The sequence below is a fragment of the Ictidomys tridecemlineatus genome, chromosome 14 (assembly GCF_052094955.1).
Source record: "Ictidomys tridecemlineatus isolate mIctTri1 chromosome 14, mIctTri1.hap1, whole genome shotgun sequence".
NCBI classification, from domain to species: domain Eukaryota; kingdom Metazoa; phylum Chordata; class Mammalia; order Rodentia; family Sciuridae; genus Ictidomys; species Ictidomys tridecemlineatus.
Window position 1 is genome coordinate 39,019,909 of NC_135490.1, and position 13,776 is coordinate 39,033,684.

Genomic DNA, 13,776 nt, shown 5'->3' on the forward strand with positions numbered 1-13,776 from the left:
AACAGTTTCACCAAGCAGAAAGAAACTCGAGCAGTATGAAAAGACAAGGAAAGAAAGGACCACAAGCAATGCAGGTCAACTCAACTTTAGAAGAGGTAATATCTGCAGCAGATGGAATGTCAGATAAAGAATTCAGAATATACATGCTTCAGATGATCTGGAGTCTCAAGGAAGACATTAGACAGCAAAATCAGACAATGAAAGATCACTTCAACAATAAATTACATAAACAAATCCAAGAAGCAAAAGATCAAATATACAGGGAGATAGAGGTTATAAAAAACAAACAAACAGAAATCCTAGAAATACAGGAAGCAATAAACCAAATTAAAAACTCAAATGAGAATACTACCAGCAGAGTAGAACACTTAGAAGATAGAACATCAGACAATGAAGACAAAGTATTTCAACTTGAAAGAACATAGACAGCTCAGCGAGACTGTTAAAAAACCATGAGCAGAACATCCAAGAAATATGGGATAACATAAAGAGACCAAACTTAAGAGTCATTGGGATACAGGAAGGTATAGAGGTCTGAATCAAAGGAATGAGCAATCTGTTCAATGAAATAAAATGAGAAAACTTCCCAGACTTAAATAATGAGACAGAATCCCAAATCCTAGAAGCCTACAGGATGCCAAATGTGCAAAATCATTAGAGATCCACACCTAGACACATTATAATGAAGATGCCCAACATACAGAATAAGGAGAAAATTTTAAAAGCTACAAGAGAAAGGAAGCAGATTACATTTAGGGGTAAACCAATGAGGATAACAGCTGATCTTTCAACACAGACTCTGAAAGCTAGAAGATCCTGGAACAACATATTTCAAACACTGAAAGAAAATGGGTTCCAACCAAGAATTGTGTATCCAGTGAAATTAAGCTTCAGGATTGAAGATGAAATTAAAACCTTCCACGATAAACAAAAGTTAAAAGAATTTGCAGCTAGAAAACCATCTCTTCAAAACATCCTTAGCAAAACATTACAGGAAGAGGAAATGGAAAATAACAATGAAAACCAACAGTGGGAGGTAGTACAGTAAAGGGGAAAAATAATCAAAGAGGAAAAGCAAACCATGTTAAGTAACAAAAATAAACAAATATGGCTGGAAGAATAATCCATATCTCAATAATAACCCTAAATGTTAATGGCTTAAACTCACCAATTAAGAGACACAGGCTAGTAGAATGGATCAAAAAAAAAAAAAAAGATCCAACAATATGCTTCCTACAGGAGACACATTTGATAGGAAAAGACATACATAGACTGAAGGTGAAAGGTTGGGAAAAATCATATCACTCATATGGACTTCAGAAACAAGCAGGAGTGTCCATCAAATAAAATAGATTTCAAGCCAAAGTTAATCAAAAGGGATAAAGAGGGACACTACATACTGCTCAAGGGAACCATACACCAACAAGACAAAACAATCATAAATATATATGCCCCAAACAATGGTGCAGCTATGTTCATCAAACAAACTCTTCTCAAGTTCAAGAGTCTAATAGACCACCATACAATAATTATGGGAGACTTCAACACACCTCTCTCACCACTGGACAGATCTTCATAAAAGTTGAATAAAGAAACTATAGAACTCAATAATACAATTAATAACCTAGACTTAATTGACATATATAGAATATACCACCCAACATCAAGCAGTTACACTTTTTTCTCAGCAGTAAATGGATCCTTCTCAAAAATAGATCATATATTATGTCACAGGGCAACTCTTAGACATTATAAAGGAGTAGAGATAATACCATGCATCTTATCTGATCATAATGGAATGAAACTGAAAATCAACGATAAAAGAAGGAAGGAAAAATCATGCATCACTTGGAGAATGAACAATAGGTTACTGAATGATCAATGGGTTTTAGAAGACATCAAGGAGGAAATTAAAAAATTCTTAGAGATAAATGAAAACACAGACACAACATATCAGAATCTATGGGACACAATGAAAGCAGTTCTAAGAGGAAAATTCATTGCTTGGAGTTCATTCCTTAAAAAAAGAAAAAACCAACAAATAAATGAACTCACACTTCATATCAAAATCATAGAAAAAGAAGAGCAAAACAACAGTAAAAGAAGTAGAAGGCAAGAAATAATTAAAATCAGAGCTGAAATCAATGAAACTGAAACAAAAGAAACAATTGAAAAAATTGACAAAACTAAAAGTTGGTTCTTTGAAAAAATAAATAAGATCGACAGACCATTAGCCATGCTAACAAAGAGAAGAAGAGAGAGAACTCAAATTACTAGCATACGAGATGAAAAAGGAATATCACAACAGACACTTCAGAAATACAGAAAATAATCAGAAATTATTTTGAATCCTTATACTCCAATAAAATAGAAGATAGTGAAGGCATCGATAAATTTCTTAAGTCATATGATCTGCCCTGATTGAGTCAGGAGAATATACACAGCCTAAACAGACCAATATCAACTGAGGAAATAGCAGAAGCCATCAAAAGACTACCAACTAATAAAAGCCCAGGATTGGATGGGTATACAGCAGAGTTTTACAAAACCTTTAAAGAAGAACTAATACCAATACTTTTCAAGCTATTTCAGGAAATAGAAAAAGAGGGAGAACTTCCAAATTCATTCTACGAGGCCAACATCACCCTGATTCCTAAACCAAACAAAGACAGTTCAAAGAAAGAAAACTACAGACCAATATCTCTAATAAACCTAGATGCAAAAATCCTCAATAAAATTCTGGCGAATCGGATACAAAAACATATCCAAAAAATTGTGCACCATGATCAAGTAGGATTCATCCCTGGGATGCAAGGCTGGTTCAATATACGGAAATCAATAAATGTTATCCACCACATCAATAGACTTAAAGATAAGAACCATATGATCATCTCGATAGATGCAGAAAAAGTATTCAACAAAGTACAGCATCCCTTTATGTTCAAAACTCTAGAAAAACTAGGGATAACAGGAACATACCTCAACATTGTAAAAGCTATCTATGCTAAGCCTTATGCTAGCATCATTCTGAACAGAGAAAAATTGAAGGCATTCCCTCTAAAATCTGGAACAAGACAGGGATGCCCTCTCTCACCACTTCTGTTCAACATAGTTCTCGAAACACTGGCCAGAGCAATTAGACAGACGAAAAAAATTAAAGGCATAAAAATAGGAAAAGAAGAACTTAAATTATCACTATTTGCAGGTGACATGATTCTATACCTAGCAGACCCAAAAGGGTCTACAAAGAAACTACTAGAGCTAATAAATGAAATCAGCAAAGTGGCAGGATATAAAATCAACACACATACATCAAAGGCATTCCTGTATATCAGCGACAAAACTTCTGAAATGGAAATGAGGAAAAACACTCCACACACATACATCAAAGGCATTCCTGTATATCAGCGACAAAACTTCTGAAATGGAAATGAGGAAAAACACTCCATTCACAATATCCTCAAAAAAAATAAAATACTTGGGAATCAACCTAACAAAAGAGATGAAAGACTTATACAATGAAAACTACAGAACCCTAAAGAGAGAAATTGAAGAAGACCTTAGAAGATGGAAAAATATACCCTGTTCATGGATAGGCAGAACTAACATCATCAAAATGGCAATATTACCAAAAGTTCTCTATAGGTTTAATGCAATGCCAATCAAAATCCCAACGGCATTTCTTGTAGAAATAGAGAAAGCAATCATGAAATTCATATGGAAAAATAAAAGACCCAGAATATCAAAAACAACTCTAAGCAGAAAGTGTGAATCAGGCAGTATAGCGATACCAGACTTCAAACTATACTATAGAGCAATAGTAACAAAAACAGCATGTTACTGGTACCAAAACAGGTGGGTGGACCAATGGTACAGAATAGAGGACACAGTAACCAATCCACAAAACTACAACTATCTTATATTTGATAAAGGGGCTAAAAGCATGCAATGGAGGAAGGATAGCATCTTCAACAAATGGTGCTGGGAAAACTGGAAATCCATATGCAACAAAATGAAACTGAATCCTTTTCTCTTGCCATGCACAAAAGATAACTCAAACTTGATCAAGGAGCTTGATATCAAATCAAAGACAAGACGTCTGATAGAAGAAAAAGTTGGCTCCAATCTACATATTGTGGAGTCGGGCTCCAAATTCCTCAATAGGACACCCATAGTACAAGAGTTGATAACTAGAATCAACAAATGGGACTTACTCAAACTAAAAAGTTTTTTCTCAGCAAGAGAAACAATAAGAGAGGTAAATAGGGAGCCTACATCCTGGGAACAAATCTTTACTCCTCACACTTCAGATAGAGCCCTAATATCTAGAGTATAGAAAGAACTCAAAAAATTAGACAATAAGATAACAAATAACCCAATCAACAAATGGGCCAAGGACCGAACAGACACTTCTCAGAGGAGGACATACAATCAATCAACAAGTACATGAAAAAAATGCTCACCATCTCTAGCAGTCAGAGAAATGCAAATCAAAACCACCCTAAGATACCATCTCACTCCAGTAAGATTGGCAGCCATTATGAAGTCAAACAACAACAAGTGCTGGAGAGGATGTGGGGAAAAGGGTACACTTGTACATTGCTGGTGGGACTGTAAATTGGTGTGGGCAATTTGGAAAGCAGTTTGGAGATTTCTTGGAAAGCTGGGAATGGAACCACCATTTGACCCAGCTATTCCCCTTCTTGCTCTAGTCCCTGAAGACCTAAAAAGAGCATACTACAGGGACACTGCTACATCGATGTTCATAGCAGCACAATTCACAATAGCTAGGCTGTGGAACCAACCTAGATGCCTTCAATAGATGAATGGATAAAAAAAATGTGGCATTTATACACAATGGAGTATTACTCTGCATTAAAAAATGGCAAAATCATGGAATTTGCAGGGAAATTGATAGCATTAGAGCAGATTATGCTAAGTGAAGCTAGCCAATCCCCAAAAAACAAATGCCAAATGTCTTCTTTGATATAAGGAGAGCAACTAAGAACAGAGTAGGGAGGAAGAGCATGAGAAGAAGATTAACATTAAACAGGGATGAGAGGTGAGAGGAAAAGGGAGAGAGAAGAGAAATTGCATGGAAATGGAAGGAGACTCTCATGGATATACAAAATTACATACAAGAGGAAGTGAGGGGAAAGGGAAAAAAACAAGGGGAGAAATGAATTACAGAGATAGAAGATGGGAGGGGAGGGGGGATAGTAGAGGATAGGAAAGGCAGCAGAATACAACAGACACTTGTATAGCAATATGTAAAACAGTGGATGTGTAACCAATGTAATTCTGCAATCTGTATGCGGGGTAAAAATGGGAGTTCATAACCCATTTGAATCAAAGTGTGAACTATGATATGTCAAGAACTATGTAATGTTTTGAACAACCAACAATAAAAATTAAAAAAAAAAAGAAGTCAGCCTGGGCAACTTAGTGAAACCTGTCTCAAAAAATAAAATTTTAAAAAGTCTTTAAAAAATGGCTAGATGTATAACTCAGTGGTAGAAGGCTTACCCTTCTACCAAGTTTGTACAAAGCCCTGGGATCAATCCCTTGTACCACAATAGCAAACAAACTTGACTCAAAATTTCATAGTAGCCTTGTTTGTAATAACCCTCAAGGAGAATTGACTCAAATGTCCATCAATAGTTGGAACAAATGGGGGATAGCCATGTATTTGAATGTTACTCTAAAGAAAAATAATTGCATTATTGAAACATGCAGTAATAGGATGAATCTCAAAAAATTTATGTCAACAAAAATAAGCCAAACAAAAAAATACCTGCATACTATGTATGAGAAGGAAGGTGTGGGAAAGGGTAAGAGTGAGGGACTACAAGAAGAAAAGGGGAACTTTGGGTGTTAATGGAACCATGAAACAAAGGCCATGTTAAGGAAATGAGGACCCTTGATTTGATTGTGTTCATACTTTCTATGGATGCTTACATGTGTCCATATTTATCAAATGATATACTTTAAATGTGCACTTCATCATATGCTAACAATACCTTTAAGTTAAAGCTATGGAATGAAGCTACAAAAATTGAAATTAGACTGATATTCTAATCAAAGCTATTTAAAAGCTATGGGATTGGACTGAGGGAGAATTAGGAAAGTAACTCCATACCCAGAAATGGGTTAATTTAACAAGCACTATTAGGGAAAAATTTACTACTTATATTCCACCGAACTGAGACTTAACAGTGAATTTTTTAGAAAACCGGCCACTCATTTGCAGGCCAACTCAAGAGTCTCATTATCCTCATATGTTACCTTGATCACCAGGTGTCAGTTTTGCTAGTGCAGTTTAGAGGTCTCTTGGTCCATATAACACATGCTGAGTTTGAGAATTAATTTCATTGCCCCCCTTGGAGTTGTTAGCTAATTGAGAAATAGACACAAATGTTGAGGCAAACATTAGATTTAATTTATTATAGCTGTCATAGTTATTATAATACTCCCTCAGATGTCTGGAGCTGCTCTGGATGCAGATGCCTTTAAGTCTTGATGCCATGGGGCACTGAGCAATTATTGCTTTCCACAGTAACTTGGGTGTCACCCCAGTTCGGATAACAAGGTGTGGCTCCATGTGTCACCTGCTGGGATTGAGTTACACTCACCTGTTCCTTTGTAATCCTACCCCTTTGCCCTTTTGGGGATAGACTGTTCCATGGAACCTCCTCTTGTGTGTCTCCTATATAAGAATAAAGAATTCCAGTGGCTCTCTCTCTTTCCACAGACCCTTAAGGGCGCAGAGCCATCACAGATTTTGAAAACGCATTTCTGTGTGTTTGTGTGATTTCTTTGTTGTTTTCTTAAGTTATTAGAATAGTCTGATTTTGTGAAGCCAGCATTAGTTCCATTAGTTCACCAGCTGGGATAGCTGGTGATAAATGGAGGTCCCGCTGAGATGCCAGCCTGAATTTTAGAAATTTAGTTGGTTTGGAATGTCTCTCCAGAAGTTAAACCCACTTAGGATTTCAGGGTATTAGGAGTTAAGTTGTAGAAAATAAGTGAATTAGAAGAAAAAATTGTGACATTAAACTTATAATATCTGGGAATTTTTTAACTTTAGAAACAGGAAAAAATTATATTTTTTGCAATTCTGGGGACAATAGTAGACATAAAAAATGAGAAGTTAGAAAATTTTAAGTACCACAGCAATTAAGATGATTGGAAAAGGATATGTTGCCAGTTCAGTTCTCTCCCATGGGAAAGGCACTTTTGTGGATTTTTAAAAAAAATTTTATATTTTGAAATATTAGGTAAAGATTCTGGGGGTTATATGTTAGGAATCTGCATTTGGAGAGTGAGAAATTTTGTTTTTCTGCTGTTTTGGAGCAAATGTAAGGCTTTAACACTGTCCCCTGTGGAGCCGCTAGCTAATTCTTTCCCTTGGAAACCTTGATTTAATGAGGTGCATGCTGCCTTAGGATTTGGCAATAGCACCAGAGTCTGCCACTGGGACCCGTTTTTGGGGCTTAAATTTTTTTTATTTTTTGGGTGCCTGTATACTACGAGGAGGAGCTACATGGAAGCCACTCACAGCTCTGCACCTCATGGCTATTCAAAGAGCACGCATCATGGGAGGGAGAAATGGTAGAGCACCAGGTCATCCTGGCACTGGGGACTTTTATTGTGGGAACCAAATGCAGGCACAGGACAGGGAAAGAAGCAAATAACAGAAAAAGGGGGCCTTATAACTAACAGCACAAATGCCACCAATTGGAAATCTGGGGGAAACTTGACTTCCCAGGGCACAACCATGTATGCGCTTTCTCCCAGGGTGCAAGGGCCCGGATGCAGGGCAAGCCAGGAGGCAAAGGCAGCAGCCACACCCACTGTTAGTCTTTTCCTCATGCTCTTCCTTCCTTTTCTGTTCTTAGTTGCTCTCTTTATATCAAAGAAGACATTTGGCATTTGTTTTTTAGGGCTTGGTTAGCTTCACTTAGCATAATCTGCTCTAATGCCATCCATTTCCCTGCAAATTCTATGATTTTGTCATTTCTTAGTGCTGCATAATACTCCATTGTGTATAGATGCCACATTTTTTTTATCCATTCATCTATTGAGGGCATCTAGGTTGGTTCCACAGTCTAGCTATTGTGAATTGTGCCGCTATAATCATTGATGTGGCCATATCCCTATAGTGCGCTCTTTTAAGATCCTCAGGGAATAGTCTGAGAAGGGGAATAGCTGGGTCAAATGGTGGATCCATTCCCAGCTTTCCCAGGAATCTCCATACTGCTTTCCAAATTGGCCTCACCAATTTGCAGTCCCACCAGCAGTGTACAAGTGTACCCTTTTCCCCACATCCTCACCAACACTTCTAATCATTTTCCTTCAACAGAAAACACATAATTTATATTTCTTACACATGCATTTATCTGATGCTCTGCCTTTTATAGTAACAGATATTTGAGATAAATGTATTTTACTCCAAAAAAATTTTCTTTCAAGAGATAATACAACCATCAAGTAATCTCTAATTCTGAAATTATTGTAGAAACTTTTATAAGATGATAAACAAATATGATTCTGTCTACAAAAATGTCTAAGGGCTGTAACTATATTTTCATTGAGATATTTCTTCTTATCAACGTACAATAATTTGTTTAGATTCTAAGGTTTACAGAAATTGTTCCAAAGTATAACCAAGAAATATTCTAAAAGGAGAACAAGATACTTCCACAGAGAAGAAGCACATATTGGAGGTCTGAAGAAGAAGAAAGAAATCATTTTTGGGTAAAACAATGTCTTCATGTTCTAGATTTTAATGATAAAAGAATTTTCCTAAATAAGGAAATCCTTATATCATTATCTAGACAGATGATATAGAAAGTTAAAACAATTGAAAAACAGATTTATGTGTAACTGGACTGACTATAATAGTTTGAACTGATTAATTCTAGGATATTACATATTTTCCCTCTGATTTTATTATACTAATATGAACCAAGATTTTTGTCCATATGTTGACATGATAAAGACCTATTAAAATGTTAAGTTCATTTCCTTTAAGTAGGTCTTAATTTGCCTAGTGATTATTAATGTCTAAGACAAGGATTAATTTTAGTAAATAAATTCACATCCTTCATTAAGCAATAAATATTTTAAAATACTGACTTAAATTCCGATTTGAACACTGCTCCTTGGAAACTAAAATTGATTGATTCAAGATATCATTGGATTTTTTTTATATTTATTTTCTATTTTTTAAAAAATATTTATTTATTTATTAAGTTTTTGGCAGACACAACATTTTCGTTTGTATGTGGTGCTGAGGATCGAACCCAGGCCGCACACATGCCAGACGAGCGCGCTACCACTTGAGCCACATCCCCAGCCCTCATTGGATGTTTATGAGATTGTGGAGAACAATTTATTAGGATTGGTGTTCTCCAAATTAAAGTTGTATATTAGTTTTGAACAATAAAAGTTACAAATTTTGTTGGAAATTCATTGGTATTATATAAGTTCTCTGACTGGACCTATTATCTATAAAAAATATGGTAAGATTTATATACTAGTCCCTACACTGGGAAGTAACCTTAATCATATTTTCTAAAAGACAATTAAGAGACATCCATTTAAAGGATAATATTCTGAGATTAAAGAGATATTTTAGAACCTTCTCTCAAAAAGAGATTGAGGGTTCTTTGTAAATTGTTAGGATGGATAAGCTAGTCTATATACTGGGATATTACAATAAGCAATAAAAGATATCTCATTTTCATATCTATCCTCAACTACTATCATCAAAGAAAGCCTTAACAATTGTCTACTGGATAAAAAAGATCAAAGGGGACCTCTCAAACTTAATACAGACCGGAACAAATTCAGGGGAATTTTTCAATCCAAATTCATGTTTTGTAATATTTCAAAATATGCCAGATGTCTAACCTTGCCTAGAGAAATATTATTCTATTACTTAGCTAAACTTTAAAATAGAAGGCCATCTTAAAAACAGTCTTAAAGAGATTTATCGTAACCATGTCCCCATAACACAGAATAGGGACAAGCCTGACAGTTTGTCTGGAACACAGACAGTTATTCAAGACAAATTGGTATCCAACAGATAAACAAAATGCCTAAAAAATAATTTTAGTAACCCTTTAGAAAAATCCTACTATTTTCATAGTGAGACTTAAAGAGACAATACAGCACCTAAATTTATAGGGGGCCACCCATTTTCAAAAGATGAGTTTATCATCCAGTTAGCCCTAGATATTCCAAGGTATTTTCAAAGATTAACATACTCCTAACCAAGTTTAGATGTTACATCACAGTTAAATGGAGGCCAAATGAAGATTTAAAAAAAGACAAACATACAGACAGAAGAGATTAAAATGCTAATCTTACTCCAAGAAAAATAAGCTTCCTAGTTAAAAATTTTACTCTTCTTTCAAAAACAGATTTTGGAAGCCTCTAAACATTTGAAAGAGTAAGATTAGCATTTTAATCTCTTCTTTCTGTGTTTGTCTTTTTTTTTTTGCCTTATTTCAAGTCCCTGTCAACAATTTGTCACTGAGGAAAATAACCCTAACAATAGTTACCCCTAAAATATTAGACAGTGATAAATAAATTAGCTCAATAAACCAATTGCTAATTTCAATAAGAGATTTAACATGGTAGACCTTTTCTCAACTTCAATAATATAAGGTAATACCCTCCATACATTGATATTTTTAATTGGTAAAGTCATAAATTATACATAATTATTAGAACTAATTTTACTACATTAAATAAAGTTATTAAGGATGCTCATACAACTGTTTTTTTTAGCCAAAGATTGTTTTGACATAAGATCCCTAAAAATGATATTGCTAGCTCAATGTCATATAAAATTCTAAATTAAATTAGATCACTGTCTTAAACAATACTGTTAACTTGTTTTTACCCATTAATATTTGAGATACTAACTCTTCCTACTTAGGTCAATACTAAGTTTAATAACAATAATGACAGTTTTTCATGGATTCATAGAGAAAAGATTATTCATTTCTCTATTTCATTTTTTATTAATGATAAAAACAAAATATCTTCTCTAGGCCCACTTAGCATATGTACTTCCTATTTTGGATAAATGTCTTCTATATAATTTCTCATGCCCCTAATAAAGGCCACAGATTCTAAGTTAAAAACTCTAGTCACTAGCCTCATCCCAAAGTAAGACAATTATGTAAGTTAATCTAGAGTTAATTTCAAAATACAAATTTTTTATACAGCTTATTGTATTCTTCATTTTTGGTAATTCTGTTAAAATAAAAATCAAGTCATACATTTAGTAAAGGCTAAGTTTTTATTTACCATAGTACCTTTAAAAGACTTTTATCAAGTCTCATGACCAACTAGAGCTAATAAATCTTTTATTATTTATAATGCTTGTACTATTGTCTATAATTTAAACTAATGATATTATGACTTATGTCAGCCTTTCATTCAATATTAATATATTTTAAAAGGGGGAAACAGGACCCCCCAGGCACATAATAGGTCTTATAAAATATTTTAAAATTTTTTGTCTTAATTTTAATATTGAGAGTCTAATTGCTACTGAATGTGATTTAGTAAATTAAGTTAAATTTCAAAAGATAGAGTTTAAATCGTTCATCATGAAAATGACTGAAAACCTGGCACAGAAAGGTAAACTTCCAGCTGCAGAGTTTATAGCCATGCAGCTTCATGAGCTTGTCAAGTAAGTAAAAATTACAAACTTCTATGGACCCATTTCTCAGGTCCACCTTTAATGTGCCTTGCAGTGTGGACTGGAAAGTCCACCTATATAACTAGATTAATTGTACTGACTATAATGGTCAGTTATACCTACATGTTGATCTTATGGTAAACAGACTGGGAATATGTTTTGAGAAAAAGACAGCATATGAGAAATCTAAGCCAGCCAATCACGCTAGTCCTTAGAAATTAAGATTATATATCAGAAAAATTGTCAAACTAGAAAGATTGTTGAAACAAAACCTTCTTATACAGGCCAATTATTTACATAAAATATACACCAATGTATTATTGCCCTAATTATTCTACAATAGAAATTGGCACCTTTCCTAAGTGGATAGATTGTGCAAATGTCTTGTCAGTATAACATAAAGTGTCTAGAAATGGTGGATATTTTTTAGGCTGGTCTCCTAGAATTACATGCGCATGCCATAAATCCTAGAAACCTTAATCCTCAGTGAGATGGCACCCAAAAGGATGTTTTGATGTTTGACTTCTGCCTTCAGAATATTTACATTGCCGAAAGACCTAAAAGACTCCTTAAATGTGAAAATTGAGAGAGAGGATGGTTAAATATTCTGTGACCTATAAAAGGTAAAACTTGCCTAATTTTATCCCTAGTTATAGTAGAAAAAAATGGCATTGATCCTTCATCAACATTTCTTTGTCCTATTGCCAGCTAGCATGCTGAAGTTAGCATTCAGGCCTTGAAACAAGCCAATTAACCAGATCTAGGCAAATTTTTGATGTCATGATCCTTTAAGTGACTACTTAACATATTATTCATTGTTCCTACAATACAGCCTTTGTGGCTATGTTTTAAAACTTACAACATATGAATTTTCTTAATAATTTGACTTAAATGACTTCAAAGATTCTCTGTAGTCAGATAGGTGCTGATGGAAGAATTAAAATAAAGTTAAAATGCTCTAGAAGCCACTGTAATGAATAATGTGAATGAGCCCTCTGATCTATGATTTGTGGAAAGGCTTAAATGCCATGCCAAACAAAAATGTCTGTGTTACTATGGCCAAGCACAATGCTTCCCAATAAAATTGGGAAAAGATTACGAATCTTTTGATGAATGTTTGGCAGAGTAATAATAATAACCTAGATCTCCCAAAGTTAATTATGTTAGTGAAAAGATATGTTTTCTACTAATTCCTTTTGTATCTCAATAGTAGGTCATAATGACCTCGGACCAAGAATCCAGTGACTGAAAGATATTATTCCCTGGTTGCCTTTTTTTTTTAATTAAGAAAGGGAATATGTTGGGAGCTGCTCTGGATGCAGATGCCTTGAAGTCCTGGTGCCTTGGGGCACTGAGCAATTATTGCTTTCCACAGTAACTTAGGTGTTACCCCAGCTCAGATGACAAGGTGGGTCTTCAGATGTGTCACCCACTGGGGTTGAGTTACACTCACCTGTTCCTTTGTAATTCCACCCGTTTGCCCTTTGGGGGATATAATTTCAATGGAACCTCCTCTTATGTGTCTCCTATATAAGAATAAAAAATTCCGGTGGTGTTCTCTCTTTCCAATGACCCTTAAGGTCGGAGAGCCATCACGGATTTTTAAAACGTATTTCTGTGTGTTTGTGTGCTTTCTTTGTTGTTTTCTTAAGTTATTGGAATAGTTTGATTTTGTGAAGCCAGCTTTAGTTCTCCAGCTAGAATAGATGGTGATACTCAGACTTAAGTACTATCCTTATAATATAAATTAATCCTACCAGTACCCGGATAGCTACGGTTCATTTGTCTGCTCCCCTTGCATCAAGTTATATAAAGAAGCCTGTGCAGAGGAAGAGTGGCAGAATCTGTCAGTTCAGACATTGAAACTGCCACTGAGATGAACTTCTTGAGAAAATGTTTAGAATCATTAAAGGAGTTTATTGCCATAAATGTCAAGCTAATGATGAATTACAAATATTTAGAGAGCACTTTGTGTTATGTTAGTCAACTTCTCATTGCTGTGAACAAAGTACCTGATCAGAACAACTTCGAGAAGGAAAAGTTTATTTGGGGTTCAA